The sequence below is a fragment of the Rhea americana genome, unplaced genomic scaffold (genome assembly GCF_003343005.1).
Source record: "Rhea americana isolate MKP2758 unplaced genomic scaffold, rheAme1 scaffold_182, whole genome shotgun sequence".
Lineage (NCBI taxonomy): Eukaryota > Metazoa > Chordata > Aves > Rheiformes > Rheidae > Rhea > Rhea americana.
The window spans coordinates 525103-539342 of record NW_028185950.1 but is presented as its reverse complement, the minus strand read 5'-3'; the positions used below and the strand labels follow the sequence as shown (position 1 = coordinate 539342).

The following is a 14240-nucleotide window of genomic DNA, read 5'->3' as shown; positions in this document are numbered from 1 at the left end:
GGTGGGGTCCCAGCTCACAGGTGCTCGCCGAGTGTCTTCCCTTCCCTGCCATCCCAGCTCCTCTGCCTGTGCCACCCCGTGTCCAGCGACCTGCTGGTGAGCAGCAGAGCTGGAATCTTGGCTCTTGACATCTCCCAGCCCTGTACCCGTTCCCAGCTGGCATGGGAACTGGAGAGCTGTTCTGAATTGGATAGCCCCCAAGCCAATGCCCACTTTAACTCTGGCTATAAACACAAAACTTTCTCCCGTAAACTTCTGCTCTGAATTTAGTTGGGCTTTTCATATGCAGCTCAAACCTCCTGCCAGCATCGTTGCRCCTCTCGGGTAGCCTGTGCTCTTCTGCGATGACTTCTTTCTGCGCTATCTCAGCATCATTTGTCATAGGCTCCAAATCCAGGAATCCCCCAGATCCACTGTGTTTTTGCATAGGACACATACATGCGTTTGCCTTTTCTCTCAAAATATATTGAGAACAGGCAGGGAGGTTTCACAGACCTTCAGGTGGAGGRAAGCGGTTTTATGAACGTTAACAAGCTGTTTTGGCCTCCAGGAAAGCTGAGGCCCTGAACAAGGGTAGCAGTTAGACGCGTGCGTAACGGTGGGGGGCCGACATAGTCGGGGATGCTTGTGCAGCCAGTGCCAAGGACGTGTTTGGAGTTTTGCTCTCTAGGAACCTATGGAAAGATTAGAAGTAAGCGCCGATCGTGTTGAAAAGCATATTCTGGGCTTGCTTTGCTTTGTCATCTTTAAGTTGAAAACGTATTTTTTAAAGGAGGTACTGCAAGATTAAGAACAAAATTTACCAAACTGTTTTTAACGACTTACATTTAGATACTTAGGAGAGCAAAGCTCAGGGTGTTTTATGTTTTATTTTTTCAGTTTGGGAGATGCTCTTCAAGCTGGCTACCAGTAGGACAGTTTGCTTGCCTGTGTTTTTTGCTGCACATATAGAAGTATAAAGCAGCAATTTTAAAAATGCAAATGCTATGTGATATCTTACATGACAATATTCTTTTACTTTTTGGAAATTTCTCATCAAAAAATCTCTGAAATTTATCTCAAACCAATCAGAATGGGATTAAAGGGTTTCCTTAATTCTAAGTGACTTCTTCAGTGCACGCCTGCGTTCCATAGTTGGGTCTTTCAAATTTTAAAACACCAGATTCTTGATTTGCCCCTAAAGCAAGGATGGTGAAGTGAGACCTTACCAGAAAGGCTCTTCAGCGTAGGCGTTAATGTGGAAGTGTTTGAATGCTTTTTGTGTACAGATTATGAACCTTTTTGTTGCAGCGCTTGTCCTGTTTAGGTTGCATACAGATTCCCCCGTGGCTTCAAAGGGTACGTGCTGGGTGTTCGCTCTCCGTCTGCGGTTCGGTCCGTCGYATTGCCGCGTGATGTTAAAAAGCAGCCTCCTCCTGCACCTACAGCTTCTTGGAAGGTCTGGCAGGCAAGGGTTAAATCTTTCCTCACTTCCTTTGTTTTGCCTTACTCCTTACTCAGACCGCTAAAATCAGCGGATGTTATTTCTGATTAAAGGCGAAAATGGAGTAAGAGTGCTTTTGGCTGTTTTGGCATGCAGTGCGCTATATAAATAGAGGACATAATTGTTATTCTGTGTGATACAACTGGCAATGATTCCTAGCACATGCCTCTTTTTTTTTTTTTTTTAATCTTTCCTTCCAACTGAGAGTTTTGCACAAGCAAAAAGCCTTTGCAGACAAAACTTAAAAAACACCATTTATATTAATGCATGTTATCCAAAGAATCAGAAAGCAGTTGGGATTAGAAGGTATGGAGCACGTGCTTACAGTGTAAACTCGTTGCAGCTCTGTGTTTGGTTAGCCTGTCTTCAGTTCATCTGGGATTTGCAGAACTCCTCGGATGATCCCGTGATGAAGGTTTCCCCTTCTTGTTGGCCARTTTTCTAAGAGTTCAGACACTGACATCCACTCCCTACAGACTTTTTTTTTTCCAGACCATGGATTCAGTCACAAAGTCGTGATTTGTTTCAAGCCCGCAGCATGCTGGACGTTTACCAGGGTGAACTGCAAACTCTCTGCGCCAAGGAATCTGGTCCTGCTTAAGTTTTAAGAAAAATGCGAGTAAAAGAGTCAGGCTTTCTGTGGCAGATGTATTTGGGTGCGAACCAAAGGCTCTGTGAGCAAAACGCAAATGCAAAGCACTTCAAGATCCCTTCCCTTTAGAAAACAAGGACAACCACCACTATGCTTCTGGCTGCATTTCTCCATTTCGAGCTGCAAGGCTATTTTGTGTAATCAGTGAACAACGTATATTCCTTGTGATGTCAGTTTGAGGGGGGAAAATGGCCCATTTCCTCCATTTCCTTTGCTCCCTAAAGATGCCAACTTCTGATGAGCTTCCACACTGTTTGGAGTTATGTGCGCAAGTGAGATCCTGGCTCCTCATCAGGTCCAATGCTTTGTTAGCTGATTCTGGTGTCATGTGTGGGTAAGCCCATTCATCCCAACCCGTACATTTGCCTAATTATCGGAAGCCAGAGAGCACAAGCTTGCTGATAATGTATAGTAGCTGTTTGCATGAGCAACCCATAATTCAAGCACTTTTTATTTTCTTTTTTCTTTTTTTTTTTTTTTTTTTAATGTTAAAGGTGAACTCTTGCCACCAGGGAGCTGTTGAGAGTTTTGCCACGAGCTTCAAGACGGCCATGAACTCAACTTCTCCATTTAGAAAATCAATATATATATATTTAAGATGCTTGAACTAGTTTTGAGTGGGTTCATGGTGAATGTGTCCCATCGCACCAGAATAAAAATCACGTGACAGTTTGACATGCTCAGGCTTTGTATGACTCTGTCATCAGATGTGAAAACCCCAACCAGAGGTCAGGTCATCTGCTGCTTTAACAGCCTCATTGCTTGTGCTGTGGTCAAGGTTGCTTCACACCACTGTCAGGCTCTTCCTAAAGAGCTCTTGCTTCCAAAGAAGCAGTTCCCAACTGTGAGCATCTATGGGATGACGCATAGAGGCTTACAATTTTCATGAATCTTTTGGTGTCATGAGTGCACCTGGGATGAGATGAGAATTCTACTTTTGTAGCCTCTGGCTCAAAGTTGGTTGACCCTTGAAAGAAACAGGACCATTTGATTAAATCCCTTTGTAAATCYCTGGGACAATATTTGATTTGCGATTAGGTAGATCTGTCTTATTCCAGATGGAGATGAATCAAACCTCTGAACTTCCTTACTGGTCAGTCATCTTCATGGACCTTGCTTTTGTATTTTGATATGTTTCTCCCCATATTTATTTTTCCTTTTTTTTTCCTTCTGCTTTGCTCAGTATTTAAAAGAAAATAAGTCCTCAACCCTGAGAAACAAGAATGACATTTGCTGTTAAATGCTGGAGGCAGAAAACATATCTGTTGTATTTCTCAGGAACTGTGCTTCCACGCTATGAACGCGTGAAGGGTAAGATAAACCTGAGCATTACCCTTCCTACGAATGGGCTCATACCAAGTAGTTGTCAAAATAAATACATTACTTGGCTCCTTTGAGRTGCTTACGGGGCTATTTCATTGCACTCTCGTTTACCCTCCGAGTGAAACTGCTCCATCTGTCAATAACCATTACTTACGTTCCTATTCTTAGCAACAGCCTATAGTGGATGTAAATACGTTGGTCTAAATCCTATCCTCGATTATGTCCATGAAATTCCCAATATCTTTAGCCTCTTGAATCTATAGCTTCAATCTCCATCACAGCAATATATCTGAAAGCAACTCAAGGTTGTGTGAAACTAATTAATAATGAAGAGCTCAATCCAATGTGAGCTTCAGACGGCACTTTGCATTTGGTATGGATTTGTTTAGGAAGTGCTCTGAATGTTTTAAGGAAACTAGGCTGGTCACTGAATTATACCTGTACTAGAGGTTTCCAAGCGGCTGTGTGAAATACCTTTGCATGGAAGAGAGGTGGTTTTGACCACATGCAGAAGCATAGTTTTACGTAACGATGATGTTAATCTTCCACTGCTCTTTTATTTGCATGACTTCTTTGGGACTACCAAAGCTGACAGATGCTCATTCTCTGTTTATAACTGTCAAGGGAATTACTTTTTAATTCTRCTATGTGACAGCCCATCAAGAGCGGTTTTGTTGGTGTGTTTCTCCCTTTGGCTTGCAGCATCTTTGATATACATAGCAATTCATGGCAARAGAAGTCTACCTCTCAAGTTCTAGGCCTTGGCTTGAGTGTTCAGAGTGAAAAATGAAACTTCTCTTTCAGTTATGAACTGGAAAGGGAATGATACTCACCTGCTGGGCCCAAAGTGCTCATCTTCATATTATCACATCTTTAAAGTCTATCTGTAAAATGCAGTTTCTTTCATTTTAGGACTGGTTGGAGGGATCTGCACGGGTGCATATGGATGCAGAAATGTTCTTCGTGTGCCAGATGAGGTGGCGGCACAACCACTTGTAGCTGTGTTTTTAGAAAGTAACAGTGGCTTTTGTGTTGAGGTCGTTCCTGCTGACGGCTACGTGTTCCTCTCAGCTCCCTGCATCACTCCCACCTCCTGCAAAGAGGGRCCCCGAAACCCCTGCATCTGGCAGAGTGCCACAGTCCAGATGTGAACAGCAGTTGCATGCCGAGCACCTGGGGAATGCACTTGCAAATCTATCAAAATAAATAGAGATGCTGATTTCTCYGTTCTTGAATATAGGCTGGGACATAAAATTGTGCCTAAGGCCCATTTTGGGTACCAAGATCCAGATCAGACCTGAGTGAAGGAGCAGAGTTGAACTATGATCCTTAAACTCTGGATCAGCATGTCAACCCAGGGGCACAACTTGTTGCTGAGTTCAGCTCATCTGCGAGTTGTGTGAGGCAGAGATGAAAAATGTGTTTACCTGTTATTTTTATACTAGGTGGAGGAACTTAAAGGCATTCCCTTAGGTATCCTTGAGGAAAAATATATTCACGTTAGAAAAAGAAAAGTAAATAACATGTTCCTGTTAAGTGCCTGTTAGTTATACATATTACATCTAAAAGTAATTATCATTTAATTAGCAGTCGAGCAATAATGTAAGGCAATGAAGTTGCAATTGCATTGCATTCATTACCAATAGCAAGTGAACAGAAATACTTCTGACAAAATCATCCCAAGRGGGGCATTTTGGACCAGCCCTTCATTGAGAGCAAGGCAGCACAGACGCTGGTGGCTTTGGGGCTATAGCAAGTTGAATGGYGAATGGTCTGGGATGGTACCAAAATTTGCCCGTTGGAAATTTGTTATAACTGATGTTTACTTTTTCCATGATGAATTAGATGGTCCCGGTTCAAAACCAGTGGGACTGGGATTAGAATTGGATTGGTGAGCATGAGCGTTCACACACAAAGCAGGCTTCCTTCCTGGGTATTTCTATGGATAAACCTTCACTTTTTTTTTTTTTTTTCCTCCTTTCCCTTCTGTTCCACCCAACCTTTTGTTACATTAAACGGGGGTGAGAAGTGCAGAAAGATCATTTATAAAGGAGCACTGGAGGAAATCAAGTACAAGAAATCTTTCCGTTTTGCCGAGCTGTGTGTGTGCACCTTTCCCAGCTGCTCTAGTGCCTCTGGGATCTTTGAAGCAATCCAAACACAAATCCTTATGTCCAGAGCTATCTAAACATGATGTCTTCTTGAGGACTTGGAAACCATTTTGGTGATGTTTGCTGACCAGCTCTTGSTATTGAATCCCAGGACCTGGGAGGCCTTCTGAAGGCACCTCCTGTTTTGTTTTGAACTGCCTGGCAAGGTGGATTTTGGTCATTGCCAGTTATCAGAGGTGAGATTTTCATCTCACTTTTCAAACTCCCTGAAGTTGCCCTGGGGAGTTCTCTGTCTCTCTCTCTCTCTCTCTGTCTCTCTCTCTCTCTCTCTCTCTCTCTGTCTCTAACTTGGAATAAATGGGCCCAATTCACATATACAAACACTGTCCTTTTGATGAAAAGCTTACATGAGACTCTGATCCCCTGAATTGACTGTTCAGGAGGACACGTCTTGCATGGAAGAGGTGACTGATGGTCACCGCTTGTCGACAGCAGTAAAAGGCTGTGACCTTCTGTCGATTAACCTTTATGGGTGTGTGTAGGTAACGGCTGCTTTCCGTGTGCGGCATGTCGATACGCAGTCTGCGTGGACTGTGATTTGCTCTCACTTCCCGACTCAGATTAAAATTTGAAGCTACTTTGTTTTTGCTAGGGATTTATCTCGGGTTAATTAACAGGTTTTAACTAACAGGATGTGAGAAAAACCTCTATTTTCCTGGTGCAGACAAGGTTTTGTGGCTTAACTCCTGGGTTGGATGGCAAGGTATACTTTGGCTGGATGTGTTTTATGCAAGTAAAATTTAAGAGCGATTTCCAGATCTGTTTGAATGTAAGATCTTTAGGGACCAGTCGTATAGGAAAAGTAGAAAAAGGTTAAGTAAATACTATGCCTTTCTAACTCTTTCTTTTTTTTCTTTTCCTTTCTTCTTCTTTTTTTTTTTTACATATGTCTTAGTGGCTTCAAATATGAGCTGCTGTATATATTAGATTGGTGTTCTCTCAATCTTAGGCTCCAGTTCCGAGACTTCTGTGCAACCTCTCCTATATGACTGTCCCTAATAAATCGCTTCTGTGGGTGTTATTTCTCCCAATTCTGTTTTTGTGAAAAAATAGGAGACTGCTCAGAGTCAAAGTCGCCCTGACATACTGATGTTTTCACACTTTCACTTGTGTTCTGATGACTTGTTGCAAGGAGCCTCTTTCCTGATGGACTCTAGGGCAAGCTCCTGGCACCAAGAGGGGAAGTTCATGTTTTCCCCTCTCTGTGTGGTACCTCCAGGAGTAGCTCTGGAGTTGCTATTAAATTAGCTAAAATGAAGAACCACCTCTAAAGTTTATCCTAAGGAAGAGTCCTGTAGTTGCAACAATTTCCTCAAAGCCATTCCTGAATAGAGACTGAGTCCCGTTTGGAGGATAATTATCAAATTAACCTTCTGCAAGGTGATTTTTTTTCAGTGCAAGTCTGCTCCTGCCTGTACTCCAAGTTACCATTTTTAGACTCGCAACCATGCACTTCAAATGCTGTGTTCCAGCGTTGCTCTCCCATATAGACAGGGAGCACAGGACTCGGAGTGTTGGAGTCAGTGTCTTGCCCAGTGAACGTGTCTGCAGTTGGAGGCATAGTGGAGGACAACTCCAAATGTTCAGGTGACTATTAGTGATGTCATGTATTATTCTTAATCATAAAATAACCAATCTATATGGGTTACAGTAACTGATTCAGGGTACCTCGTGCTTCTTGGAGACACCCAAAGTTAGCTTAGGAGAGCTGGTGCGCTTGTATGATATGACGTGGTGCTGTCTATCGGCGATAGCCTTCATCTCAGTAGTGGGCTAGCTTGACTTGTGCGGCAGTGTGTCCTGGCTACTTTGGACAGGTGGTGCTGTTTTGCCATAGCTACCTCCCTGGCTGAAACTAGCTTGGTTGGCCACTGTTCCAAAGGGCTTGGGTAGTGTTTCTCCCATCAGCTTCCTGTACAAGTTCTCAACCCTCCAAGTCCCAGGTGGGGCGGTGGTCATGGGGTGCTGAGCACTCATGAGCCAAAGCACTGCTTGGACCTGCAGGGGTGTTTGCGTATAATAATTCTCCTGAGCCTGTGCAGGTCTCACTCCCATCTTATGGTTATAGGTCTGGAAGGGTTTCTCAAGGTTGGAGCTGTGCTGCTGGTATCCCTACAAGAGCACTGTGGGAGGTGGTACCACACTGCATCCTCTTCTATGCGAAGACGCTGCTTGTTGAAATTAGGAATCACCAGTGAGCAAAAGTGGCAGAAAATGCTCCCATGAAGCTACCAAACTTTTAAAAGAAAGGAACTGAACCTCTGCTGAGGTTCACTGAGCAGTACTGACCTCAGGCAGGGTTTACAGCAGGGACTTCATTAACTTGGCTGACAAAGTACTTAGAGCTGGAGACTTACACCCTACACGTGAACACTTTGATTGCCTAGAATAGCAAGAATGTCTATGCTAAAATCCTTCCTAGAAGGGCTTGAGAAAACTGTAGCATGCAGGTAGGCTGCTCAGGCATCCTGTGATTTCAAACGCTGGGCCAACCTTATTTTTTGCAAAACACATAAAGAAGGACATTGCCAAGGCAGTGACTTTGGCAGCAGTTCTTCTCCTAAAGGGGAAATTTTAAACTTGAGTTGAACTCCTGGAGCTTGTGAGTGGAGTAGAAATCTGCTTTAGACTTGCCCGCTCTATCTTAACACGCTGTGGGCACAGCAACGCAATGCAGGTGGCTTTTGTTGCTCCTGATGACCTCAAGCAAGACCAGAAATGGCTTGTTTGGTGTGCGACTCCATGAGTATAAAGTTATTAACCACTATGGCTTTTCTCATCGTACGTGACTTAAATTTGGGAGTCTGACGTATGTAACATTATTGGTAGCTAATTCAGCAGCTTGGGTCCAGAAGTTGTTAAAATGATTTATATAGGCTCATTCTCAAGACCAATGAGGTATTATACTCATTTGACAGATGAGGAGACAGAGGTACAAAGAAGTAAAATGTTTTGCCTGAGGTCCCAGAGTGAGTCAGTTTTGATGTGGAAATAGGAACAGACATGCAACAGTAACAAAGTCAAGCATATTGCTAGCAAGGTCACATATACGGGTAGAAATAATAGATATTTGCAAAAATATGTGGTTTGCCCGGCTGTTGTGTCATTAAAAGTTTAAGTCTTGCTAATCTTCAGTAAGTGCAGAAAAGGAATTCAATCTAGCATTTCTTTCATGCGGCATCTCTTTATTTTTAATTTGTTTCACGGATTCTGTTGTATTCAGCGACGGCAGGGAAATAAACCCATTTGGGACAGACAATTAAACACAGTCAGTGGGGCAAGGAAGCTAGAACTGTTCAAGGAACAGCTATTGCAGATGCCATCCAGGGGATAATATTAAGCAAGGTACGCTGCCGTGGGCTAAAATGCCTTTCCCTCGCTATGCATTTTATTGCGTTCGCKGGGAAGAAATCCAACCACTATCTGCCCAAGCCATTGCGCGGGCAGTGAAGGGGAGCTGCAAGGGTGTTTCCTGACTGTGGCTCTGCAAGTGGATGCTTCTCTGCATGAGACAGAAATGATGTAATTTTCCTTTGGTGATGCGCTCCCGTGGCATTAGTTTGGGGATGAGCTGTGATGAGCATCTCGCTCTCACACTTGCGTGCTCTTCTTCAGTGGCCTCCCACAGCTGCCCTGGCATTGAAATTCTCTCCCATCACTGAAAAAAWTCTTGAATTAATGATCGATTTTGGATTGTATGGGCTCTACATAACGTACATAACGTACCATACATGCTTGCTTTTGGGACGATGCGGGAGGGAGGTCACRGGGCTGAGTGGAGGGATGGCTGGAGTGGAGCAGTGGTTGCACGGAGCTGAGATGGATGCGGATGGCCCCTCACCGGGATGCACAGGGCAGGGCCAGAGTYGCATCAAACCGTTGGCTTGTTCTACCTGGCCCAACCAGGCTCAGTTTCCCCTGTCAAAAGGGTTATTTTATTACGGTGTGATCTTCCCACGCTCTGCGAAGCTGCTTGCTCGGGAGAGTGGTTCATCTTGTCATTTGCCCCCTCCGCGGTGGCCCTCACCAGGCAGAGGAGCCCCTGCAGCCCAGGGCACCCAACTCCTTTGCAGTGAGACGAAGCAGYTGTCACTTTGCAGTAGGTAGCTAAGTGGCATTGCCACTTACTGAATAACCCTTAGCTGCCCCAAGTTTAACCTGCTTATGACCAGAAGGATCGTTCTTTAACACTGCGTGTTGCATTTAATCCCCACRGTACAGCTGAAACCTGTATGCTACCCGTCCTGTTCTTGATTTACAGTGTGGTCATCATGCCACAAAWAAAGCACAGAGGCGTACGACACTGGCAAGGCATTACGGTTTGCAAATTAGGTCCTTAATTTCATCTGTGACCAGAAGAAAATTAAGTGCTTTATCATAAACAATCTGYGCATCTCTCTTGAGAAGCCAGAACGGCCCATACGTAGCGTGTGGAGTGGGCCAGGAGGGTCCCTCCCGGTCCCTGCAAGGCCAGTAAGTACGCCAACTTTTTGACTGAAAGCAAGTGAAGACCTGGCCCAAGACTGCCTTGTAAAAATAAGTAAAGGTGTTCTCCTTAACCGTGGTATAGCTGGGGAAAGAATCGAAAGGCTGCCGTTTGAAGCCATGTTCTTAACTTAACCAACTTTGATAATTTACCTGAAATGAGGAGTCTGCGTATACGTACGTATGCATATTACACGTCTGATTTTAGCTCTCGTAAGCCAGATGTGATCCCTTGGTGCTGAGTGAGGGATCTACTTGTAAATGCRGTGTAAGCTTGGACATGAGATCTTACCCGTGCCGTTCGACTCTGTGCCTCGGTTGCTAAGTTTAGGCTAAAAAGCTCGTAAGGAGACATATGTATATGTGAGTCTCTGGGTGGTTCCTGCTAATATAGTGGTTGGTGACTTCCAGCTGCAATGCAGGGGTGCAGGAAAGCAGCAAAAGGGAGAAAGCAGTGCGTGTTTTTGACCGAGCTGACATCTCAAAACAAAATCAAATGTTTGAGTTTGGTGCATTRAATTAGGAACGGCAAGTTTGGAAGAGAGACAAATGAAGTCCTTGTAGATGGCTAAAAGATCGTCCCAGATAAATAGCGATGCCACGTCCACTAAAGCTGTGGCACTGGGCTGCTGAAAGTAGAGCCGCTCCATGATTGAAGTGTGTTGAGAACAGCAGCTCTTTAATGGAAGCTGGCCACTCCAGCAATTCTTAAAATACATTCTCAGGCGTCCTGCTCTCAGTAGTATGACCGCTAATTATTTTTGTTCTACGTATTTTATAACTTGTGCTTTAGTTTAAAATTGGAAGCAAAATCCAATTGTGTAGGAAAATTAATTTCCTTGAATTGAAGAGGCAATCTACTCGAGACTTTTTAATCATTTGGTGGTAACTGTGCGCTGAAGAAAGGAAGACTGTTARAGTAACTTAATGGACGAGGATAAACGTTTTTCCCTGGACCTTCTTCATCTTTRTTTAGAGATTCAGGCTGAGGATATTTCGTAAAAGCTGCACTTCTTGACCTTTTGTCACTTATTGTATAGAGGCGGATATATATAGAAGTGAAATAATGACAAGGAACTAACAAGCTGTGGAATTTGGGGCGCGCAACCCCTAATTCTGCTAAACATCTCCRTGCGTCCTTTCCGCCCAATTCCGCTTTTCCTTTCTCGTTAAAGTAAAAATAGCTATTGGGATGAAGGCAAATGCACTGAGCTGAGCTAAACTGTGCMATGTTTAAAAACAAACTGCGTTAAAGCTTTTAATCAAGGGGCAGGGAAACAAGAAGCTTTATCAGCTCTCGGTCTCCAGGCTGCTATTACATTGCGGATGAGCTATCTGCTGTTGTAAACGTCCACCTTTCTGAAGGGTTTCCGAAAAAATCAAACGGTGTTTTTGTTTAAATTGAGCGCTACATGAGCCCTCATTTATTTAATATGGAGCTGTCATTACAAAGAAGGACGTGGCGCTTAATTTGTATTGCTCAAGGGACCTCGGTTCCGCTCAGGAATGCTACTTTGCATGCGTAGCGGAGTCATTGGCTGAAAACGGAATGTGCAGCAAAATAAAGAGGAGGAAAACATGAAGGCGAAGCTGCAAAATCCCCATCAGGCTATTTCTATGGGAATTTCAGACAGGCTCGGTGAATCGGTGTTGTGCAAAGAGAACGCGCTGCAGAATAACGGTGAAAAACGTTCTCTCAGATGGCAGTCTAGGGAAGAAGCAGCAGCTTTGGGGAGCTGCTTTGTCACTTCTTTTTGTGTTGTGCTTTAAGAAGCCGCTTGTAGCATGACCAGCTGCTGGAACCAGCGACCTCTTCTTGGATCCGGTTTCCAAGGATTGATATTGGAGAATATCTTGAAGAAATAAGCCCTATTGAACTCCTTGTTCCAGAATGAGCAAAGCATGTTGTCTTCATGCATTGCAAGGATGTTAATGCCAGCAAAAAGGTTGTATTTTTATTATAAAAATCTCTCTGTGGCGCATCTCTGGAGAGAAAGCATGGGGATCTCATTTCTTACCGACGTCGGGCTCCTGGGGGGGTGCCGACCTTGGGCTCCTTGGCACAGGTGCTGAGTGGCTCCCAGATTAGCAGCCTTGGCTTCWCCACGGATAAGTTGCCAGTGATCCAGCTTGTTTGGTCCAAAATGCAATTGAAGCTTTCACCTGGAAAATTTTCTGGCTTTAGCTGTTCTCTGGGTGCTTTTAGCAGATGCACAAACTTTGGCTGCAGAAGCCCAACGTTGCYATGCTCCCACGCATCTGTTTCCCCATGGAGGAAATGAACTGGACTTTTTATCTTCCGCGTAAAAACAAAGCAACTTATCTTTTTATTTAACTCCATGCGATAGTCTATGATAATGGAGCTATTAGATTTGGCATCCCTAACATGGTTGTCATTTCAGAAAGAATTGTTTCTGCTAATGGCAGTTAACTTCCTACAAATAAAGCAATAGAATTGAAATCTTAAGTACTAGAGCGGCAGCAAATCATGAACCATTATAATGCTTGTTGGAACGGAGGCCGAGCTGGCTGTCAGGGAAAAAAAATCTGTTGAAGAAAAAATTCTGATGGATTCTAATTCTAACTAATTTAATACGGCAGCAGCATTCAGCTGCTCTAAGAGTCTATTAAAAGTATTAAAATGTCTATAAATAATAATACTWGAGTGGATGGAACTCTTCATGCAAGGAACTCAAGTGTTTCTCAAAGATTAATTTGATCTCCTATCATCAGAGCCGAGTTGCAAGGCCATTGCCGTAGGGTGCCTTGCTTGAACACCACAGCTGCTCAGCGTGAGTCAGGGTCCCGTAGGTGCTCCTTGGGTACATAGGTGCTTTACACCATATCCAACTTGTGCAAGCTCCCAGTGGAGCTTGCTCAAGAAGCCATATTGGCTTGGTTTAAGACCTCGTCTAAAATGCAGTATACCTGGATCCTAYGTGTTTCTGCTTTGAGGCCAGATTCCCTCTGGAGAGCTTCTGTTTCTGGAGAAACAGAGGGAGATTTCCAGATATGTGGGCTAAGATAGGCCTTAAGCCCTGAAAGCCTTGAACTGCAGAGGTGAGGGCTGTTCCATCATGCAAGCTGGAACTTCTTCCTGCTCAGAGCAACATCACTTCATTTGGTCAGGGTGGGCAAAAGGGGTCTGRGAATAGCAGCCTATGGATTAGATGTGAAATGCGTACAGCTTCTTCCCTGCTCGTCCCTGTAAGTGTATGCTTGTTTTTTCCTTTACCCTTTACAGCATAGATCCAAATGAAAGCAGATTGAAGGAAAGAATCATTTTTATCATTCTATTTTACTACAGAGAATATCCCAGCAGCTGAACTTCCCACATGCTGTAGCCACAATAGATTAGTGTATCCCAGAGCAGCACAAGCATAATGATATGGTTTTGTYAAGTGCATGTTCAGCGGCACAGAGTGACTTTGCAGAAAGGGTTGCAAGAGTTTAATCACTCAAAAAAAAAAAAGAAAAGAAGAAGAAGTTCTCAGCTTGTGTGAATCAGAACAGCATAACAGCGTCCTTGGCTGGGGAGATCTGGTCCAGCCTTCTCAAATGATGGGTTTGGTTATTTTGTGGTAACAGGGGAGGGACAGTGCATGTGCATGTAGTAAACACAACCATCTACTACAGCCTTAGAATTGCACAATTATCATAGATTAACCCCTGACACAGTGTTTTTCCTCGATCTTTCTGCTTTTTCTGCAGTGTTGGGATYGGTAGTTGTCCGTTGTTGTTTTCTCTGACCAGGCGCTTTGTGCTCCTCCGCTCTTCCAGAGGTGGAGATGAACAAGGCGGTTAGCTCGAGGGCAAGACGCCCCATGGGCCCACTAACCCTGAAGCAGCATGGATATTGGTGCAACGGGGCAAATAACACAGCAGATGTTTCTAGTCTAAAGCTAGAATAAAGTAGTAGAAGGGAAAAATGATTACTATACTTTCTTTGCATGTGGGGAATGATAACACAAAGAAATTGTGACCACAGACACACCRAGATGTTTATGACAGTGCCAGAAATTGCAAGTTTTTCAGTATTTTAATCTGAGGAGAATTCTTTCTCTGGTTTATGCRCAGTGTAATGAACTTGAATTTTGGAGAACTTCATTGCACTGGTAAAATAATG

At 43.9% G+C, this 14240-nt stretch overlaps 1 protein-coding gene across 1 annotated transcript in view; it reads left to right on the top strand.

The window, feature by feature from the left end:
• The window catches only part of GALNT17 (polypeptide N-acetylgalactosaminyltransferase 17), a 206146-nt gene that overhangs the window by 117335 nt on the left and 74571 nt on the right, over positions 1–14240 (top strand). The window lies entirely within an intron of this gene.